At 45.2% G+C, this 21685-nt stretch overlaps 1 long non-coding RNA gene across 1 annotated transcript; it reads left to right on the plus strand.

Moving 5' to 3' along the window:
• Positions 1–9496: 9496 nt before the first annotated feature.
• LOC130143493 (uncharacterized) lies at positions 9497–19649 on the plus strand. Its single transcript, XR_008819748.1, has 3 exons — positions 9497–10054; positions 13292–13389; positions 18398–19649. It is a non-coding gene; the product is annotated as an uncharacterized LOC130143493 (long non-coding RNA).
• The last annotated feature ends 2036 nt before the right edge of the window (positions 19650–21685 follow it).

Genomic DNA, 21685 nt, shown 5'->3' on the forward strand with positions numbered 1-21685 from the left:
CTTAACTTGGATTGATTTCAGAGGAAATTAACTTTAGGAAGAGCTAAGAATCCTCTAGGGATGACCTCTTTAAAAAAACCAACCACCAAACCAACCACGACCCCCCACCCCCCCAAATACAAAATCAGACAAAATTCCTGACAGTATGTGTGTAGAAGTCCTGATTTGGTCATTCTACAACCTTGGCGAAGAGTGAGCTACCAACTCTTCCTTGAAGATGATCATACTCTGATCTTACAGTCATTGATACATGAGAGTTTCAAAGATGTGTAAAGAGAACAATGAATTTCACTGCAACAATGATGTAGCCAGGAGATAACTTTTAAGGACCAGATTATATGAGCATGTAACAAAGCCACTGACTTCCCTATTGTCATATTTTGTTTGTCATTTTACATATTGTCATATTAAAATAATGTTATCGATTTGTTAATAAGTTAAGATTGATTGACTTTGATTGATTAATTGATTTTATAAAATTGAAATATAGAAGGATAAGAAATATTTTTAATGAAACTTATAGCTGCACAGTAAAAGCTGCTATGAGATCTTCTGTACATCCTGTACCAAGGCTAGAAGAAGGGGCTGGAACCATTGTTAAAACTTAGGTAATGACTTTAGGGTTGAAAGGTTTCTTTGTATTTAACCAGTCTTCTGTATGCAGAGGTGTATTGAAATGTCAGAATATGAGATGAATGGGAACTGGGGAGAGTCGACTGGAACAGCTTGTGGTTACCTGCCAAGAAACCGTGAACTTTAGTAAAAGGTAATTCCGGCAGGGGGAGATCGCGACCACCGACTCATACACCACCTACCCAAATCGTACCCCAGACCCATTTCTAGACCTTTCTAAGCTCTACTGCGCAGAATCGGATATAGGAGGAGAATATGTTAATGATTTATGGGAAATATCATGGTTATGCATGAATACTTAATGAATAGGTATGAATAAGTTCTATATATGGTGTCTAATTTTGGGACCTGGCGTGCGTTGATCGTGAGAGGACTCGCTCATGCACCCGGCCGTTAATAAAGAAGTGTCTGCTTATCTACATCACATTGGTGTCGATAAGTTTTTCATTCCGAGATTTCGGTAACAATAACGGTAATTTTTCATTTCTGTGATTGGTTTGTGAGGAACAAAACTTTGGGTTTATCTTGCCTGAGGTAGTTCAGATATTTACCTACCTGGATCTGAAATACCTATGTTCTTATGATCCAGCCACTTGTCCTACTCTTGGGAACACTTCAAAATTTTGCCAAAGTATGTCAAAAAAGACGATCTGTTTGAATGAATAATTACAAGAGACAGTCATGTAAGGCTTGTCCTACCCTTAAAACTTTTTGTATCAGAAGATGCTTATCTAGCCAAATTGCCTTGCAACTCTGGCTGACCAGAACACACCTGTGGCTACCGTAGCCAGCTGACAGATAGTATCTTATTAAGCTGCATTAGCTTGGTGGATTAGGACCACCGACTAAATTCCTGCGCTCCGCACCCAAAAATCATGAGAGTAGTGCATGAATTTTTGGGAGCATGAATTTATAGAGCACTCGTCTTGATAAACATCAAAGTCATCAACCCTCTTTCCTCCACAGACAATGGAGTAGAGCCCTATGCTGGGAGCCCTCACCAGCATCTTCTGGTTCTCAAATGCTGACTTAGGGGGGCTGCCTGTCCTTGGAGTGAGTGTGCCCTGGGCTTGGGGGGTGTCACCTCGGTACCCTTCCTGCCCCCCCCCCAGCCCCGCAGACTGCTCACCCATCAGACCCCAATTCACAGCACAGAAGGGTGCTGTCTGCATCCTGCTGACCCCACACCAGGGAACAGCAGGGAGTGAAATGAAACCAGTTTTATAGGGAGTGCAATTAAAGGAAGCAAGAAGTTCATCATCCCCCTTTAACAGGTGGTGAGTTTAGGTAAGCTGCTCTGATGACAGAACTGCTGTGCAGCTGGATAGCCACAGACTTCTGAACTTTGTGGAAGATAGGTCTTTGGTTTACATTTTGGTCACAAAGGATTTTTCTTCCCACTGAAAAAACACCTCAGTTATTTGTAATATTATTTAAATGCAGTCATTTTAGTACTGGCAAACACTGCAACAGACTGACAGCATGATAGTCTTAACAGGTCTATCCTGTAGAAATCTTTCTAATTTCTCAGAATATATTTTACAGTATTTCTTAGTGTAATAATATCATCTTAAACCTCAGCTTTTAAAAAGTTTTTTTTTAAAAAAGAAAAAAATAAGGAAAAAAAATCCTGCCACAAAAATAGAGAATTCTAACATGTTTTATGGCAACAGTTTTAAATTAAACTGTTTCAGCATTAAAAATCCATTAAAAGTGGAACAAAACCTCCCAGCATAAAGACAATTATCTAGGGATTCAACTACTGAAACTGCTTGCAATCAACTTATTTCAGTGGAATATCCTTTTTTCAAGCTTACAAGAAAAAAAAAATATTGAAATAAATCAGAGAAGTCAACACCAAAGTTTCTCTATGTCACAAAGCAATAAGGCAATTTAATATGGTATTAACACATGAAACAGAAGTTAACTATGCTTTTCAAAGATAACTTAGAACTGAGAAAAATGGGCTGATGATATGTTCTTAGGCTTCTGTTCTAAAATTGTCATGTTCCATAGTTTCAGATGAGTCAGCTGAGTAGGAAAGTTGGTTGTCTTGTACTGTGCTTGTGCTTCCGGACCTAATCCCATCTGTAATTAAAAATAGAGATTATTTGTCAAAATTTGTCAAATCTGAAAACAGTTTTGAGTTTCGCCTTATCTGACTTATTAGCAAAGCATCTAGGTCCTTCTTTCCTTCCTAACTAAGATGACATGGATAGAAATACTCAACGTTTACTTATGTTGACTCAGAACAAATTAAAATGTAGTAGTATGAGACTCTGCCTTAGCTGTGTTACAAGAGGTCTGGAGCTCAAAGGTTTGTACTGCTATACATCAATAAGAAAATAATATCCATCCTTCTGTACTAGCTGATTATTTCTTTAGCTAGAAAAAAAAAAGTAAGAAAAATCACGTTTTCTTCCAAAATGTTAATTCTCTAGGGAATGTTTTTCAACGGTTCTTTGTTATCTTCCTAACAAAACTGAAACTAATTACAGCAACACTTCTTACCACTCACAAATCTAACATGCATATAATCATGGTAAGAGCAGTTATTTTCCAGCTTTATAGTATATATGTACATTCCTCTTATGCATTTAGAGGTGGACTTTTTCAGCCCAGGAAGGGTGACTGTACGTAGCGTGTCTGGCCTTCTTCAAATTACAGGCTTGATAATGTAAACTGGTCGCTTCCTCAACTAACTGGTAGCTGAACAAAAGCACACATCGATTTAAATTTTCCAGGTGATGAAAAATCCTCCACTTAACCTGGTAAGACCTTCCAGGGATTAAGTGCTGCCTTTACTAACAGTAGTATGTCCTTGGATGGTAGTCAGGGTCAGCACACCGCATGGAAATGCAGCCGTCCTTGCCCTGACATGCAGTAGACAAGCTAACAATACCATTTTTGTTCAGCTCTGCAGAATCAGTTTGCAAAATGTGTAATTTACATCGTTCAGTTGGTAGGGGTTTTTACTATATATATATGTATAAGCAAGGGAAACACAGAAAACTAGGAGGTTATTACAAAAGGTTGGAATGGAGGTTAAGCACTGGCAGGAGAAGAGGATTATGAATTTCTGGCAAAGGCCCACCTTCTTGTGTGTAAACTAGGGACATCTCTGGTGTCCTGCAGCAGGGAAGGAGGAAGAAAGCTAGCTGCAGAGAAAGGCACAGCTGTGAGAGAGGCACACACCAGAGAGTAACTGCCATGGTACATGGCAAACAGGGGCGTGCGGGCTAACAGCAATTTGAGTTCACATGGGTGAAAAAGAAGGAAAGCACTGAGTCCATAACACAAATTAGTAATAAGCTATTTCTTCTTGCAGCTCCTATCACCTTTGGCTAATAACAATCTTTGACAGCAAAGTAATGATTAAAGTCCTCAGGACCAAATTTAACCCACTGACCATGAAGTGGCAAATGAATCCGCTCTTGTGGCTGAAGTCAAGAATGGCCAGTGGTACCAAAGGGACCGATGTTTCTGTGTGTTGGTTCTAGGGAGTCATGCTCTGCATTTCAGTTACGGACTACGTATTGCTGGCTCTGCCCTGAGTTACGGATGATACACTAAAAACCTCACCTGTCCCACCATCAGGTAGTCATGGTCTTCTGGCACTCTCGCTGCACAGGGGGAGAGAAACCCAGATTCATTTCACTGAAGTAATGCAAAAGACAACCTCAGGAATGCCGAGAAGAATTTTTTGTGAAGTGGACATTTTTCTGGATTTTTCAGATTTGCATTCAGTATGCTTTACTTAAGTTTTAGCTGTTTACACTGAGCAACATAATTCTTAATAAATTATTACCGAGGGGAAAAAAATTGCAAAGCCTCTTGGGAAGATGACAGCATGAGCTTACTAGAATCGCAGGCCATTAATTCCTTGGGTAAAGCAGCATCCTTCTGTGGTGCTGGATTTAGCTTTGATGACAACATTGACAAAATTTCTGCTTCTGGTTTAATTTGAAGTGTGAAACTCTGTTAAGCAACCCAATCCAAACATCATTTTCCTCACTTCAGCTATGCGGAAGAGCAGAGGGATATTTCTTTCAGTTTAAAAATAGGAACAGTTTCCATCAGTTTATTCAATTTTGCCCCCTTTCTGGAACTTACTGCGCTTTTACTTGCCTTGGTGGTTAGGGGCTGTGCTGTAAACCAAAGCAATAAGGACGACTTTAGTTAAAGAAGAGGTTTGGGTTTGTACCTTCTTGCTAAGAAATCTTACGACAACTCCAAGGTAATGTATTTGAGGTCACGAAACACACAGGTGCTCAGTCTTCTCACTCCTGCCTTGCTTTGAGGGCAGCCAAGACAGAGGAATGTCATTTTCTTCCGCCACTGCTGGTGAGCTGTGGGCAAGATGCAAGCAGAGAGAGATCACCGCACTCTTCCTTCCCCGGCTCCCTGCTCTTCTTTGCCTTTCGGTTCATAGCAGATTCCTGTTCTGCAGCGCTAAGGATGGTTCTGCTGGTTCCTGCAGTCTGCCTGCAGTCACAGCTGGCAGCACAAGGCAGAGGAGAGGGCAGATCTGCACCAGTGCAGCTCAGGCACCGCCTCAGAGCTGTGCCAGCGCACAGTGCAAGCACTCGCAGTGACAAAGGTGCCGCTTAAGAGTTCTGGTCTTTGTGGATATAGCTAATCTTGTTCTTTTTCTTTTTTCCTCTCTCTTTTCTTCACACACACGCACACCCCCACACCCTCCCTTAGCCAAGTAACATTGTGGTACCCAAAACATCCTGTGGCAATTAGTTCCCTGGTTTCCCTGTGATTAAGTACCTGATCTGATTTCTCCTATTTGAAACCCTCCATTAGTCGTGCTTGCCTCCTTTACACTAACTACAACTTTACTACCTATGTTTTTATACCATAACTGCCCCTCTGAAGATTCCTTCTTCAGTATTTCCTTCCGCTGAAGCTAGTTCTTACCCTCGCTGCTGATTTTCTCTGCCCCATTTTAACCCCACCTGATCTGTTCTGGCGTGGGGATCAGAACTGCACAGGTCTGGGGGGTTTTAGGGCAAATGTGACACAATTCCCGATTTGTTCCGCGTTCCTCTGCGCTCCTTACAAATTTGCTTTTCCTTTTGTGAACTGCCAGTGGTTTTTAAGCCGACACTTTGCAACACCTGCTCTGCCGGCAGCATTCCTCCCGGCGGGGTAAGCACCAGCCCGGTGCACCCCCGGCACATGGAGCAGCTCCCCAGCGCCCCGCTGCCCGCGTCCCCCTCTGTCCCCCCGTCCCCTCCGTCCCCGCCACCCGCGCCCCCGTCCGTCCCCTCCGTCCCCGCCGCCCGCACCCCGCGACAGCGCAGCGGCCCGGGCAGGTCCGGCTGCTCAGCAGAACCCGCCCCCGCCCCGCCCCTCCCTGGGATGCGATGTGTCACGTGGCCCTGCGGCCCCGCCCCCTTTCCCGCGCGCGGTCCCGGTGCGGCGGGCAGCCATGGCGGGGCGCGGGGCTGCGGAACGCGTGCTCCCCGCTCTGCCCCGCCTGCAGCCGCTTTCCACGGCCCGGCGCCCGCCCGCGCCGTGGTTCAAGGACCTCCAGGCTGCCCCTGGGACGGCTCCGGGCTGGCGGCGGGGCCGCCCCGAGCTTCAGCCGCCCGGTCGCTCACGGAAACTACGGGGGATGCTGGTGGCAGCGGAGCTGAGGGGTCGGCGAGGTGAGGGGACCGGCGGGGCGGAGCGGGATGGCTGCGGGACATGGTGGGGGCTGAGGGACATGGCCCGGCTGAGGGGACTTGGGGAGCTGAATGGACGGGGGGAGTGAGGGGGATGGCGGGGCTGAGGGGGGGCTGAGGGCACCGGGGAGCTGAGGGGGATGGTGGGGCTGAGGGGGGGCTGAGGGGACCGGGGATCTGAGGGGGGCGGCGGGGCTGAGGGCACCGGCGAGCTGAGGGGGGCGGCGGGGCTGAGGGCACCGGCGAGCTGAGGGGGGCGGCGGGGCTGAGGCGGGGGTGGCCGGGGGCGGCCGTGCCGTGCCGAGGGACCGGGGCGCTGCGCGGACCAGCGCCGCGGCGGGGCTGAGGGCCGGGGGCCGCGGGGGAAGCGGAGGAGCGGGGCGGCGGTTGAGCGCGGCGTTGGTGCCACCTACCGACACGGACGCGTCGCAGCAGCCCGGCCCCGTCAGTGCCGACACCTTCCCCGCCAGGCTGCGGCGGCTGGTCAACAGCCCGCGCTGCCGCTCCGTTCGCTGGGATGCCTCCGGCCGGGGGCTGGTCATCAACCAGCCGCGCTGTGAGTGCGAGCTGCTGGGCGCCGGCATGGGATTTGAAAATCAACACTCCCCTGAGGGAGAAGGGTTACCTGTCCTTGCCGGTGGCATCTCAGTTCACCTGGTGTAGGGAAGCTGTTGTAGTTTATGCAGGTAGATCTGCTGCCAGTAAGCATGAGTACGATGGTTCACATGTATTTCAGGCTGCCTGTAGACTATAGTACAGTCTCCATTGCATACTACACTAAGAACACCCTTGCCCGATCTCTGTGGAGCTGGCACAGCTCTACCAGGTGAACGTTACTGCTTCTTGCCCGTCGGTAAGGATGCCCATCAGTAGGGGTGCTTAATAAGCTGTCATTAAATGTGTGCGAAACAGTGAGTCATGTGAAGTGATAACTAGAGCATCCTGTTAGTTTTGTGCAAAGGAGGCAAGGCCTGGTAGTAAGATTTTTGTCAGTTGTCTCCTGAAAAAGAATTCACAAGCTATGCAGTTTTTAAAACGGATTGCATGAGTAGGTGAGAGCTAATTAGAAAATAATACTGCTGAAAAGCCCTACAACGTGTTTTCTTTCTTTCTAACGCTCTTTGAGAGGATCTGAGTTTTCCCAAGACAAGTCTGAGCCCTCAGGATTATTCCACAGATTTTGTATCGGCCCGAAAGCTTTGTAGCTGGCGCTGTGTAAGGCAGATGTGAATATCTCGCTTTGCAGTGCTCTTGGGCTGCTCTAACTGTGGGCTGCTGCCAGAAGAGCACTCCGGCTTCCCATTCCCTTGGTGGCGTGTTAACTGTCATCTTCCTTGCAGCTGATACAGCAACGTGTTGGTTCAGCGCAACGATCGGAGAAGACTTCAACAGCCTTTTTGTGGCTGGCTCTTGGACCCGGGTGATGCACCCCATGGGTGCAGAGCTGTAAGGCGCGGTGTAGGAGGAGCGGCAGGACTGTGCGACCAGGAGAAGGGGAGAAGCAGCTGACGGTACTGCTCTCTGCAGCACCGGCTGGCTTTTAGAGCAGAGTAGGGTATCACCATGCTCTTGGTTACTGTGTCAGGGTAGGAACTGTCATCTAATTCAAGTGGTGTTTTCCGTGATGTGTGTGGAACTGCACGTGCAATACCAAGACAACAAAATGAAGCATCAGAGAAGGGATGGAACTTATTTCGGTAGGGAGGCTAGGAAGCATTTAAATTAATGATTTGATGTGAACGTTGTTAACGCTAAGATGAGTCATTGCAGACTTCAATGACATGTGGTTTGTCTGATGTAATGCAGACCACTGGTAAAGGAAATTATTAGAAAGAGATGACCTGTTCATTTTTTGTCCTCTGTTTTGATGGCTGCAGTTTCAGAGCTTTTGCTCTAGGAGTCTCATTTTCTAGAAAGTCAGAACAAGGAAAACATTGGGGTTTCTATGCGGTCAAGTTCTGACAGGCTGACGATGCACTGTTGCGCTCTGTACTGACTATTTAGGGACACGTCTTTGCTGTAAATGTGAGGTGATTTGATAGATAAGAGATACTTGTGTTTGCAAAGCGTCAGTCTGTTCCCAGTGTCTTGCAGCATGTAACGCTGTGTTAAACATTCAGGAGCAATTCCTGTACAGCAACGGGAGGTGGGTAACTTGGCATCCTGTGGTGTCTTGTTTACGTGTTAGAACTAGATAGTCTTCATGTCCCTATCCAAAGGTAAAATATAAACAAAAGGATTTTCATACCCCTGTTCCTTCTCTGTTTATAAATGGTGAAAGTACTGAACAGGGAATAAACAGTCCTATACGTTAAGTCTTAGCAAATCTTCAGGGTCAGCTGGTATTTATTTAGTGATTCTTAACGGTTAAATGTGAACTTGCAGAATAATGACTGTATGTTACTGATTTCTTGAATTAGCTTCCATCAGAGGAGTGCCAGAGGTAAATGTGAGGCTATTTTTAAAAAAAAATCCTTTTGAGTGAGAATTGGAAACTACAGGTCTGAGAAAGCCTGGCTTCTAGATCAACCCTATTGACGTGAACCATCCTGAAACTTGTAATTCTCATGGCTAAATGCAATCCTGCAGGGGAGACACAAATGCAGTAGTTCTTAGAGAAATCAATGAGCACAGGCGTTCGGGGTGTTACTGTCAGTGTTTCAAGAAAGCCACCAAAACAGAAATTGGGCTGTCATGGTATAAAAGCAAATGCCATTTCATGAAACAGTAACTGTCTGAGAGAGGAAACTGTAAAATAATAGAGAAGAATGAAAGGACTATCTAGGAAATAACAAAATGGCAAAGTCTGGGATATTTTAGTCTGCACTGAACTAGTTGAGCTGACTGAGGAAGAACTGGCTTTGAATTTTTTTTCTTGACCAAATAAATGACTTGTCATAAAGTACTTGCAAAGTCCTTTGGAGGATTTTGACATTGCCCTTCCCTTAGCTGTTTGTGAGCTGTCAGTAGTGGAGTTTGGTAAAATCTTGCTTTATGATGTCCCTTTTTTAAAATGTATTGTCTGATTTAAGACACAGTACTTTCAAAATTGCTTTTGTTTGGTTTAGTAAGTTACTACACTTTCCGATGTATGGCACATTTCTAAATATGGGTAACTCGTTACTGCCAGTTGAAGGAGATTGAATGCTACGCAGACACCTCTGTGTTGGCGCTTCGCTCGTGTGCCACACAGCAGTTACTGCATGCTCGGGTCTAAGAGTACAGTCTCCTTTCTGGGTTAAGTATGCTGGAGCAAAGGCAGTCTTCCCAAATCATGTTGTAGAGCCTTGGCTCCTCATATTGCCTTTCTTTGCCTGTGAAAACTCCTTTCCTTAACACTTGTTTCACTTTATTTTGTACCCACTGCAGGACTGCTGACTGGAGGACAGTTTCATCAACTTTACGGTCAAGGTGTTTTCCCTCCTTACTCCTACACGGCAACCTCGTGCCGAGCCCCCAGCACTTCACCGGCACAAAGATTAGATCCGACTCCAGTCCCTTCCACTTGGATCCAGCAGGGACCACTTGGGTTGCTGCCAGGGCAAGGGGCTTCCCCAGCTTTTCCAGATAAAGGGGCTGCCTTTCCGGTACTCCAGACGCTTCCAACGGGAGCCACGTACACACTCCAGCCTGTGGCTTCTCTTCCGCCACTTCAGCAAGGGACTCAAAGCGTTGCCGCATCCATTGCAAATTGTAGTACTCTGCATCTTCAGTGCCGTACTCACAAGCCTGCTATCCAACAGGTATGAAAAAAAAGTTCTGCATTTGCTTTTCAAAAATGGATTTTAAAGTGAGACTTTCAAATATTTTTCTACAATACTCTGCCATGTGCATATCTCAAGTGAGAATTAGAAAGTGTCAAGTCTAAAAGGAAGATGGACCTTTAAAGCAAAAGGAGTTTCTGTTTGCTATTCGTGTCCTTCCTCCAGATTTTGTGTGTCCCCTGGTGACTTTCTGTATAGCCTTTCTGTTGAGGTGAAAGGGCGAGGAGAAAAACATTTGTCCAAAACTAGTCGGTGTGAGGCTAAGTTTCATTTTTGTTTTTTCAATTAAGCAAAACTTGGACAATGATATTAAAGCACTGAGACCTTGTTAAGAAGTAGTATCCTAGGCCTTGGTCTCATGTTTTTCCAGGTTAAGGTTTTAAACCTTAAAGATCAGTCAAACGTATTGCGCAGAACAGGGGTCCTCAGACTTTCTAAACAGGGGGCCGGTGCGCGGATTAGGTGGCCGGCAGTCATCTGCGGCTGCTTGGTTTCCCCCCCCAACCCCCGGCGGGGTGGTGGTGGTGTGGGGCTTCTGTAAATACAGGGGGGGCGGATTGAGGACCCTGGGGGGCCATATCTGGCCCACGGGTCGTAGTTTGAGGACTCCTGGTGTAGAATATTTCATTCTGCTCATACTATTTTTGTATCTAAATTTTTTTTTCTTGCTTAGATTCTTTATGTTGTATTTTTTTATGCACTGAAGACTAGAAAGTACAAAAAGTCTTGGCTCCTTTCTTTTTTCGAAATTATTTCTGCCACAATTGTCAGTCTCACTTAATCACTTGATTACAAAATAAATCAGTCTCACTTCAGTGTTTTTATTCCTCAGAAGAGGAGTTGAAGCAAATTACTGTTCTTTTCCTTGCCCTTACCTTGAATTGGAAAAATCCCATGATGGGTTATTTTCTGGGGAGTAGTGGTCTGTTTGTTGTTGTTTTGTGGTGTTTTTTGTTCAATTTCCCTAAAACTTCTGAAATTCAGAACAGTGACCCTTTCCTTGAACAAACTAAAGCTCAGTTATTATTCTCTCCTTCTGCCTGCTCCTCCTTTGGCAGCCGCACCTTCACAGAGACAGCTAGCTATCCCTGTTTAGAAATCCTACACAGTGAAATCATTACATCTTTTGTGCATCTCTTCTGAGACCTCTGCTGAGAACATTTCAGACAATAATCAACAGTTTCCATAACGTCATTTTTGTCAAGGAAGGGTTCTGAGGAGCTGCGCGTTTCTTGTAGACACACTTAAATGTTTAAGAGACAGGCAACTTCTGCCTTGTGCCCCTTATGCAGAGATTACTGTGGTGGCCAGAGTGTGGAGCCTGCCTCACCAGCTGCTAACTATCAAGTCTTCTCCCAGGAGCAGGTGTCCTGAGAGTCATAGAATGGTTTGGGTTGGAAGGGACCTTAAAGATCAGCAAGGTCCCACCCCCCTGCCGTGGGCAGGGACACCTTCTATTAGTCCAGGTTGCTCCAAGCCTCATCCAGAATCCTTGCTTCATTAAGGTGGGAGGTGGTCCCCGCTTTGCGTTTCTATTGGTTACAGAGCATAGGCTGAAACTCATCATGATGAATTGTAGTTGTCTCTGTCTCAGCTAAGGCCCCAGCCCTCTCCCGTAGTCAAGGGAAGGAAAGGGGCGTCTCAGGCGCGATTCACGTTGCTCGGTTTAGAGTTTGTCTTGGGGTGAGATTACTGGTGTCCTGGAAGTGCCTGTTTTGAAGTACTGCCTGTAGGGGAGCTGAGGGAGACCAGCGTAGATTTAGACATGAATATGGAGATCTCTCTCACTGGATGACGCTCGTTGCTTTAAGTTTAAAGGATAACTTGGCTATGTTGCTCAGGTAGAATCTTCTGGGGTGGGAGGTGGGTGTGAGAACGCGGTGAAAACATACCAAATTTTGCAAGCTGTAATCAAAACTAAAATACAGAAACTTAGGGAATCTGAGGCGTTCGAAAACTCCAGTGAATTAATCAGCGTTTCTGAGAGTGTAAGTGACATTTCACTGGAGTATGCTAAATCTTTTAATTTTCACTCTCACTCTAGGACTGTCTCAGTGGTTTTACTTCTGTGCCTGTGTATCTCTTAATCTCTCCGCTATCCTTTCTTCTGTCTATTATAACATACAGAATGCTGAAAGCGTGTTTCTTCAGATGTCCACATGAAAAAGTCTGGTTTCCTTCATCATGAGAGCACAGCAGTAAGATTAGTTTGTTTGGAAAGTGATAGTTAATTTTAAGATACGTATTTAATAAGTGAGAGAACTGAAGAATGTATGTTCAATCTTATTCTTGACTCTTTTCATTTCACTTTTGAAGTCCCATTAAATGAAATCAAAGTAGAACTTTCTGAAAAGATTTCTTTTTGTGTGTATTCAAACTTGTTTGTTAACTTCCGTGACAAAAAAATTTCCCTGGTTTTTCATTATGATTCTTATTGAAAAGTCAGTAACATAAAATATGCTCGTCTAAGTCTTTTTTTCCCCACTAGCCTTAGACCATAATTAGTTTAAGGATTTAGTTCTGTTTACTTTCAACTATCTGCAAAACCTTTGACAGTAGTAGAATCGCGTCAAAGAAATGCGTTGAAGCTTCATTATCTGAGAGTGTCTAATAATGAAAAATCAGTCGTGGAGACCATGTGAGAAATATTAGTTATTGGTGCCACCTGACAGTGCAAGTCCAATCGCACCTTTGGCATACATCTGTGCCTGTAGGGTTCATTTACATATGAAAACCTTTCTGGTGAGTGGTAGTTCAGGAGTAGTCATGATATTCTTCGGAATGACACACTCTCGGTTAAGAGAATTCATTTTCTTTGTAAGTCTTAAAATTCACATGGTCACAAGTGTGTATGTGTGTATGAACACCTAGGCTCAGCTATGTGAATACACTTTCTGTGGTGTATTGTGACAAGAAACTCAAGCAGCCAAATCAAAAAGGTGATATTAAGACAGAAAAGACTGATGATGAAGTTTCTGCATGTATGTGTGTATTTTATCAATTTTGCAATATATATTTTTAATATATCTATACATATCTTAAAATAAGTATTTTTAAGATTAAGAAATTGGTCTTAAAATCACTTGAGAGGTAGCAATAAATTTCTGGAATTTCATTTACTGTGTGATTATTGAAATGTTTAATCAAAGTAAGCAATAGAACTGCACAGCAGACACAGGTTCCGGCAGTCTGATAGCTGTGTTTGAATTCTTGCAGCCACACCACAGAGCTGTTCAGCAGCAGCCCACACAGATCCTCTGGCTGGCTGTGCTGGTCCTGCTGCTTCAGCGTGCACCCACGACAGCTTTGTCCAGGTGAGCGTAGCCTACTGAAAGGAGGTGAAAGCGAAGGAGACCGTATGAATGAACTGCAGGTTTGTACACTTGTGAAATTAAGGATATAAATTTGAAAATTGATCTGCTTGATAAAGTGAAAGTGATGTGGTTTACAAATACCTATTTCAAAGAACCACTGAATGTTAAACGGGTAGTTTTGTAATTCAGGTTAGGTTTCAGGGTAGCAGCATAGTGGGTGTCCTCATCAGTGGAGTGTTTTTTTGCTTGACTTCACCAGAATCACTTTTAGTTAATGAGCCTGCATTTGTATTGGAAGAATGCTCTTGCCTGGACAAAAAGAGATTCTTTAATATTATGAAAATACTGAGAAGCAGCTCCGCTTCTTTGTCACAGATTCCTGCAGTCCTGAGTTTGATTTGATGAACGAGAAAAATTAAGGTGACTTTTTGGAATGGGCCCCACCTCGGAGATCTCTTATTGAAGATAATTCCAGTACTTCCTGTAAACGCTTTGTGTAATTTTAGTGGAAACTGCACCTTATTTGGAGGGCCTGGCTTATCAGATATCAGAAGATCTGAAGTAAGAATGCAAGAGCTTCCTTTTTTATTACAGCATAACGCATATACTTTTTTCCCCCTCACAGAGGACAAGCGAAGCAAGTTATGCTTATGTGTGTTGAAAAAGGGTTGACCTACTCAAGCTTGATCATCCAGTTTCCTGTCTTGCAAATTTCAACCTTTGTCTTTTATTCGTGACTTCTTTTAAAAAATAAGCTTATCCAAGATGGGCAGGTTATGGCCTGGATAACACGTTAGTGTAAGGCTATAAATAGCCAACGGCCAGTCATGCCGTCGATATTGTAGTATTTATTTTTCACACCGTGCATCTTTGTCCTCTCACTTTGATCGTGAGCTGCTTTTTTCATCCAGGACGCGAGGATCCGTCTGAGCGATGGGAAGTCACAACTAAATAGCTTATCTCGGAAGGCCGAGATCAATGGGATAGTAAATCATTCCAAAGGAGTTGTCAAAGGTGGTGTTGTGGCTAGATTGAAGGGTAATATACAGTGTCCAAAGGGTCTAGTAAAACTCAGTTGTTTGGAGAAGCAAGTCCGTGGGCAGTGTGTGGAGTCAGAAGAGCTTTAGGCCACTTGCTAGCGGTTGCTTTGTTTCCTGGAAACCCCCAGCAAAAAGCTGCCGAGCATCTGGGCAGAGACTGCGGGAAGGCGATCCTCTGCGTGAGAAGGCCAAAGGCGAGCAGTGCCCTGTATCAGTTCCACCAGGTCAGTAACCGGCTGTCTCTGAGCAGGGTAACACAGCTATCGTACCGCGTGGATCAACGGGACTTCTAGAGATTTCTGAGTCTTAGCATAGCATAGGTCATTTCTCCTGGAACGTGGTGACAGGCTGTGCAGGTGGTACAGAAGACAGCAGTTTGCCTGCGGTTCTTGCTGAGCTGTGGGGAATAATCAGTTTGCCTTTTGTGTGTTCTGGGGCATATACTTCCCCAAACGTCTGCTGGGGGATGTGGCAAGCTGCAGTATTGAGCATCCTGCCCTGCTGGTGTATTGATCATCCATCAGTAACCACTTGCACAAATCCTCAAAAGCGGTAAAATTCATCAGCCCTGGCTCGCTAAGCATTTTTATTGTTCCTCACAAAAAATAGAACTATTGCATGGTGTATTTCCTATCGTTCCACTCAATACCTTCCACCAGTTGCAGGAATTCAGTGCGATGCTGTTGAAGCGTGGTTTGCGGGGCGTTTTAGGCTGTTTGGTCCCGCTGTGTGCTGCTAGGTAGGAGTGGCAAAGCCTATACGAAACTGCTGGACCAGTCCCGAAGACAGCGAACCGTATCGGCGCACTAGCAGTCAGCAAGCTGGTTACCAGCCCCGTTTCTGTTGGATCCAGACGGTGCTTTGTGGTCTCAGAAGGAAAAGCTGGCACTCTCGGACAAGGAAGCTTAAACCTTGTGCTGTTCCTTACTGGGTCTTGCAGAGAGCATCGCTTTTAAGTTTAGGAGAGATTAAGACAGGCGGAGTTTCTGGGTCTTGGAGGCCAGCTGCTGGGCTTGTACAGTACGCACCTGAGCTGCTGAAAGTGTTAGGTGACCCTGCCTGGAACACGGGCAGACCAGGCCGGTAACTAACTGGTTGGTTGGCTGCAGTTTGCTCTCCAGGAAAAGCTGCAGAGAATTACTGCGTGGAATGGCAAGGGGGCATAGGTGGTTATACCCAGACATGGTGGCTGATGATGGTGTATCTCACCAGGTTTCTGAAATCGGGGTTTCAGAGGTTTGTATTACACTCTCATCACAGTTGGTTACAAAACAGGGAGCTCGGGTACAACTTCTTACCCATTTTTCATTAGGGTTCTCTTAAGTGGGGTTTGGATTAGTGTGATGAATCAGTATCCTTGGGTAGGAACGAGTCTTTTGAGAGACCTCCTGCTATCTTCTGCAACAGCAGTGCTGGCAGCTCACAACCATTAGCTCAGTACTTCCCCGCTGCTTTATCATAGATGTGAACTGAGGCTACATACTGGATTTCAGCAATATTTTTTTTTTCTGCCCCCACCTCGTTTTGTTTTTTTTTTTAATAGCAGCCCTGCTGTTTGATTATTGCTATTACCATGGTTATTAAGCTGTCAGTATTTCCTTGTGGAACTGAAGCAAGAGGTAACAGGAAATGGAAGAAATAAACGTGCAAGAAAAAAGAAGAAAAACTTTCTGACCTTAGTTTGCTTTTATTTGTAATAAGGAATGATAATCAGCCATGTTATTTCAAAAAGAAATCAAGTCTGAACTAATTCCGATGGCCCAAGCACTCAAGCCAGATTTGTGTAGTGCTAGCAGTCCCTGAAAAGGTGTGGTTGTGCTTTAATTCCTGCTCACGCTATGCTAATCTTATAAGTGAAATGCCCATCTTCTCTTTCACCACTTCTGCTAAGTCAGACCATTTTTCCTCTTGAGCTTGCATGACCAGCAAGCTATTAGTCTTTCAGGCCCTGACTTCTCAATCTTTTATTGGTTTTCCTTGTTTCGTTGCTGCCTCCCCTCATCCTTGTCTGTCATATCTTCTCCAGGTGAACTAAAAGGATTTAAATTGTACCTTTGTGTTGCCACTTTCTCCTGTTGGAAATACATACGAGATCCTGTAGTGCATCCAAAAGGACAATATGTGCTATAACAGCTTCAAGCTGAGGTCCCCTAAGAAGAGGCAGAAGAAGATTCAGTATGGGTGGGTGGGTTGGTTGGTTGGTTTTTGGCAGGGATGATCTTATTCCTGGACGGTTTGGTAACCCAGATCTTAAAATCCTGACTACTTATGACAGTAAACAAGCAATGCAACAGAAATGAAACACCTTGTTAACATTTTAAAAAAATAGAACTGAAAAAAAAATCAAATGAGAGGAATAGTGTTTGAACCTATCTCATAAAAACATAAAGGTGGCTTAGCCTTTAATGAAAAGATTTAGCTTAACCGAAATTTCTCAAATTCCAGGTTTTATTTCCCCCTCCGTTTCCCCCCACCCTCCACAGTTTGTGGCTATCTACAAACTGGCACATCTACACCAATCCACACTAGGACTTGACTTCACACACCCAGAAGACGGGATCTCATCTCTTTGTGGTATCTCCATCAGGGAGAGGTCAAGTCCTTCACTGGCATTTGATCTGATACGGCTTTCCTAGTAGGTGATCCTGTAGCTTCCTCTTCTCTAATTTACTTGTCTCTGGAAGTAGCTTTTCATTAACCATGACCTCAGCTAGAAGGTCTAAGGATAGTCAGGCACTAAGGACTAATCCTTCATACTGGATCTCTTCCAAAAGAAGGCTGTATTTTAAATAGACCTGAGTTTCTGTTCAACATCATTGTATGACTTGTATTTGTCAGAAGAAATGACCCTTCTAGTGTCCTTTGACAGAGTCACCTCCGGAAGAAGTAGCAGTACAGACACTGGCTGTTAAAATGTCATCTATCATTTCACTTGGGTGGGACTTGCTGCTTTTGAAAAACTCTTTCATTGTCTTTGTTCTGTTTTAAAGGTTATTTGATATATATGAATGCTACTAAAAAAATCATCACTGGATTGCTGATTGTGTCCTGTCGTCCTGTGATGTCATTACAGTGAAAAATTGTAGTAGTGTTCAGACCTGATCTGTGATGGCAAAGGCAGTCTCTGTAGGTTCTACAAGAAGGGTTTCTGACCTGAAATTCTGTCAGGTTTTTATGCAGATTGATGCAGACTTTGGGTTGTGCCTTTGTGGGACCCTGTCATGACAGGAGAGTCCAGATGTGAGGCTGTGACAGGCAGGGCAGTTTTACAGTATTTGCTGTCATCGGTATTTGAACTCCCACTCCTCCTGGGACTGGGGCATCCCTGGGGGGCACCCCTTGTGTAGATGTGCCTATATAGGGACAATCACTTGAGGAGGAAAATGGTATTACTGGTTAAGAAGCAGTGAGTTCCTCAAGTTGTGTTGTCCATATGCACATTTACAGCACGTGGACCTTTTTCTTTTGCTTAAAAATGTTGTGGTTTATACTGATTTATTTATACTACAACAACAGGAATGCTTGAGTTTCAGAAGGAACTGAAGGCAGGTGGATTTTCTCTCTCATTTTCTATTACGTATGTGGCACGTGAAGAGGGTGGTTCTAATGTACCCCCACAGGTCCTACTAAGACCAGAAGTCTCTGATTTGAATGCTTGGGTATATTTAACACCTGCGGTGCAAAGGGTGTGCAGACAATGCATCTGCAGGCATACACCAGCTCCTGGTAAGTAACCTTCTCTCCAGGATAGACCATGAATAGAAGAAAGGAAGCGTGCCAAGAGTAAGGTGGTTAATGAAAACCAAGACAAAGTAGCAGGGTTTTTTTTCTTCTGGTTAAACTTGCTGTTTTAACTGAGAATAACAGACAATCTTTCAAGCTTTTGGATAAATGGATAGACAGAATCAATACACATCCTGTCATGGTAATTTTTTATACAAAAGTTCACTGTATTTTGTTTTTTCCAGAATCCTCCAATGCAGTCATCTTATGAAGCTGAACTGATGCCGTCTGACTGGCTATGTAATACATCTGAAGAAAACAAGAAGGCAGAAGTCAGTCTTGAAGCCATGTTTCAGGTTGCCGCTGAGGTGCATTCATCATGCAAAGCTGAAAAGGTGGGAGTGGCACCTGTAGAGAGCCAGAATTCAATCCTGGAGCTTAATGGAAATCAGGCACTGCCTGTTAATAGTTACGCACCTTCTTCAACTGAGGAAAGCCAGCTGGAATGTCTCACTCCTGTAACTTCAGACACGTCATTTCTGGTGGCAGCAGATGGAGCACTGGATTTGTCTCCGTTACAGCCTTCTGACATTCTTTGTGCTGCCGATCCCACTCTGTCTATAGAAACTGCTGCTGCTGCTAAAATACTACAAGAACTTCTGACCACACAGGAAGCAGATGAAGAACGGAGCAAAGAACCACATCACCGCGCAGCTGAGTTCTCCCTCATGATTTTTCAGGAAGAATTGTTCAGTCCAGAGCAGGTAAGGGGTAAAGGGAGGTAAACCAACATCTTTCTTGAGCTAACTATATTTGATAGTAATGCTAGGGTCTGGACCGATAGCTTTTCAATATTGTTGCCTGCTTAAGAACCGAAGGCTTCTTTAATTAAGCTTTTAATGGACAGTGAAGGGTTTGCTTGGTAAAGCAAGATATAAAAAAGAAGACGGAATGAAAAAGTATCCCATGTTAATGAGCATGACATGTGTCAGCCTGTTGGCCAAGTTAGGGTGTTCATTTGCATGGGAAACATGCGTAGTGCAGGTGTATTCGTGGTGATGAAGTGGATGCTTTTTTAGGTTGTAACATACCATCTTTAATCTCCAACAAAGAAGAGTATTTTGAGAATTGCCACTGGAGGCAGATTTTTGCTTAAATTTAGATAAACGCTTAGATTGTTTCTGGTAAATAGTTGTTAAGCTCTGTTTTCTGTGGAAAGTATAGTTTATTGACATTTGACTGGTATAAAGCATCTTCATTGGCTTATACCTTGTGGTGTACAACAAGTTGTAATTGTACTTCAGTCTACCTGTAGCTGGTCTTCCCGGTATGTAAAGTTGTAAGTCTCATGAGGAGTGAGGGGCATTCTAGATGTTACTCTGTTAAGGCAGCAAATGCATGCTCTGCTTTTTTTTGGTCTTATTTTGAAAACAAAGTAAGCTCAGGAGATTGACTGCATCTGTTTCTGCTGCATGAGACCTACCTTGCATGTAGGCACTCAAAATCTCATTTTTGTGTATGCATTGAGGCTACTGTTTTATTGCTCTATCGGTAGCTTGACGCCTTCACTGAAGTTTCTAGATCGGAAATCATCAGCTGGTGCAAACCTCCCATTGTTGCTTTCAGCCAGCGTTATAAAGATTAGTCATCTTCCTCTTGGGTATCTTTCTAGAAAGGGATGTGTATTCTGATCAAGCCTCTGCATAGCTCAAGCCTAGACTAGACTGTTCTGCTCCGTACTGTGTAGGGAAGAGCACATCCCTGTGCTAGTGCATAGAGTTGGCAGCACTCCTTAATTGGTGCCCACTCAATATATTAAGCGTTGACCGCACTTTAAATGTTGTCAGTTTCGAGAATTTTTGAATTGCATTTTTAGAATGATAGGTTGTCCCTTGTTGAAGGCCTTTGGAGTCCGTGACCCGAACCTCCTTGTCAAGAACTGGGGGAATTAAGCGCATGAACCACGTAGTTGTTTGGGAGGGAGGTTTTGTATATTTGTGAGAATCCTGATGTTGGTCCTGGACTGTAACTGGTTAAATAACTGGCCTCGTTTTTTGAGCAATTGAAGAGCAATTCAGGGACTGTTGAGCGTTTTGTTTGACAGATTCCCTCTTTCTGTTAGAACTACTCTTTAACTAGTCTCCTCCTCCCAAACTCGGGAGAGGGAAGGTTAACTTAACCCCTTGCTTGTCCAGAACCTGGGGTCATGCTATGGTGCAGAACTCTCCAGAGGAGGCTTCTGTGCCTGTACTCCTCACATCAGGCTCCAGCACAGTTTTCTTCCTCATCCCTGAATCTGGAAGCACTCAGGCTTTCAGTGGCTGTTGGTACCATGTGTTTTAGAGCAAGCTTGTGACAGAATAGTGGGCGTGCGCAGAGACCGCTCTGTTCCTCTCTATAGGAGCAGAGGGGGAGCAAATTCCTACAGTGTTCGTACAAGAGCATCAAAACAGCTCTGCTGGGTCAGACCAAAGGTTTGTCTTACCCAGCGTCAAGTGGAATGAAAAGAAAAGCCGCCTTTGTTCCCAGTTACAACACGGAGAAACACCCGTGTCTCGTGCACGTGCCTGCACCTTTTCTGACAGAAAATGGCTTTGGGGTACTATGGAAACTCCTGGGGAGAAAAAAAACCCCAAACCATTAAAACAAACGCTGCTCAGCTGATGTTGGAGACCTTGGTATTAGACACCCAGACCTGTTCTCCTCCACGCAGCTGTCACTCCTGCACCAGGAACTGCTTGCTAGTGGGTGAATCTGACAGCAGCAGCTCCCAGGCAGAGCTGGGAGCAGCCCCTGGGGACACCTTTAGGCTTTACAGCAGTGTTTGCTGCCCCAGCACGGGTCCCCTGCCCCCTGCAGGGACCAGGCAGGAGGCTGGAGGGAAGAGTCCCACCAACAGCTTTGGCCTCCAGGCTGGAGAACCCTGTCCCAGGCTCAGGCACCGCTGCCTCCGGGCTCCCCTACCCCATCCTGGGGCAATGAGGCAACTCTCTTCCTTCTACAGAACAACACTCAAAGCTTAAGGGGAGGAGGAAAAGCCTACTTCCTCCCTCATGCAGGTTTCCCCCAGGCCTAGAGGTTGCTGCTGCCTTCTGCTCGGCTGGGAGAGGGGTTGGAGCCTTTCTCCACCTCTCCTCGACCGCCTCTCTCCTGGGCTGGGCTGGAGGGTGGGGAGTCCAAGGGGCTCCAGTGCCGAGGGCCTGCCAAGGAGCAGACGCTCTCAGCAAAGCAGACGGCAACCACAGGTGCTGTTTCCCAGAGGACCTCTTGAAAGCAGCCTGCAGCAGGACCTGGCAGCCGGGAGACCCAGCACTGCGTGCCTCTTATCACGGCCGATTTTGTCGCTTGCATCCTGCTGCCACTCTCTCCCTCACCAGCATGAGCAGGCAAACCCCTGCCCTGCAGCTGGGTGTCTGTCCTGCTCCCCCGCTCTGGAGACCTGCCGCCCTGGGTGCCCCGAAGGAGAGGGTGGCTGCTGCTCTCAGCGGTGTCAATCGCTGCCCGTACCTGGGGTTGCTGTCGGTCCTTCCCCG

Source organism: Falco biarmicus, unplaced genomic scaffold (assembly GCF_023638135.1).
Source record: "Falco biarmicus isolate bFalBia1 unplaced genomic scaffold, bFalBia1.pri scaffold_30, whole genome shotgun sequence".
Taxonomy (NCBI): Eukaryota; Metazoa; Chordata; class Aves; order Falconiformes; family Falconidae; genus Falco; species Falco biarmicus.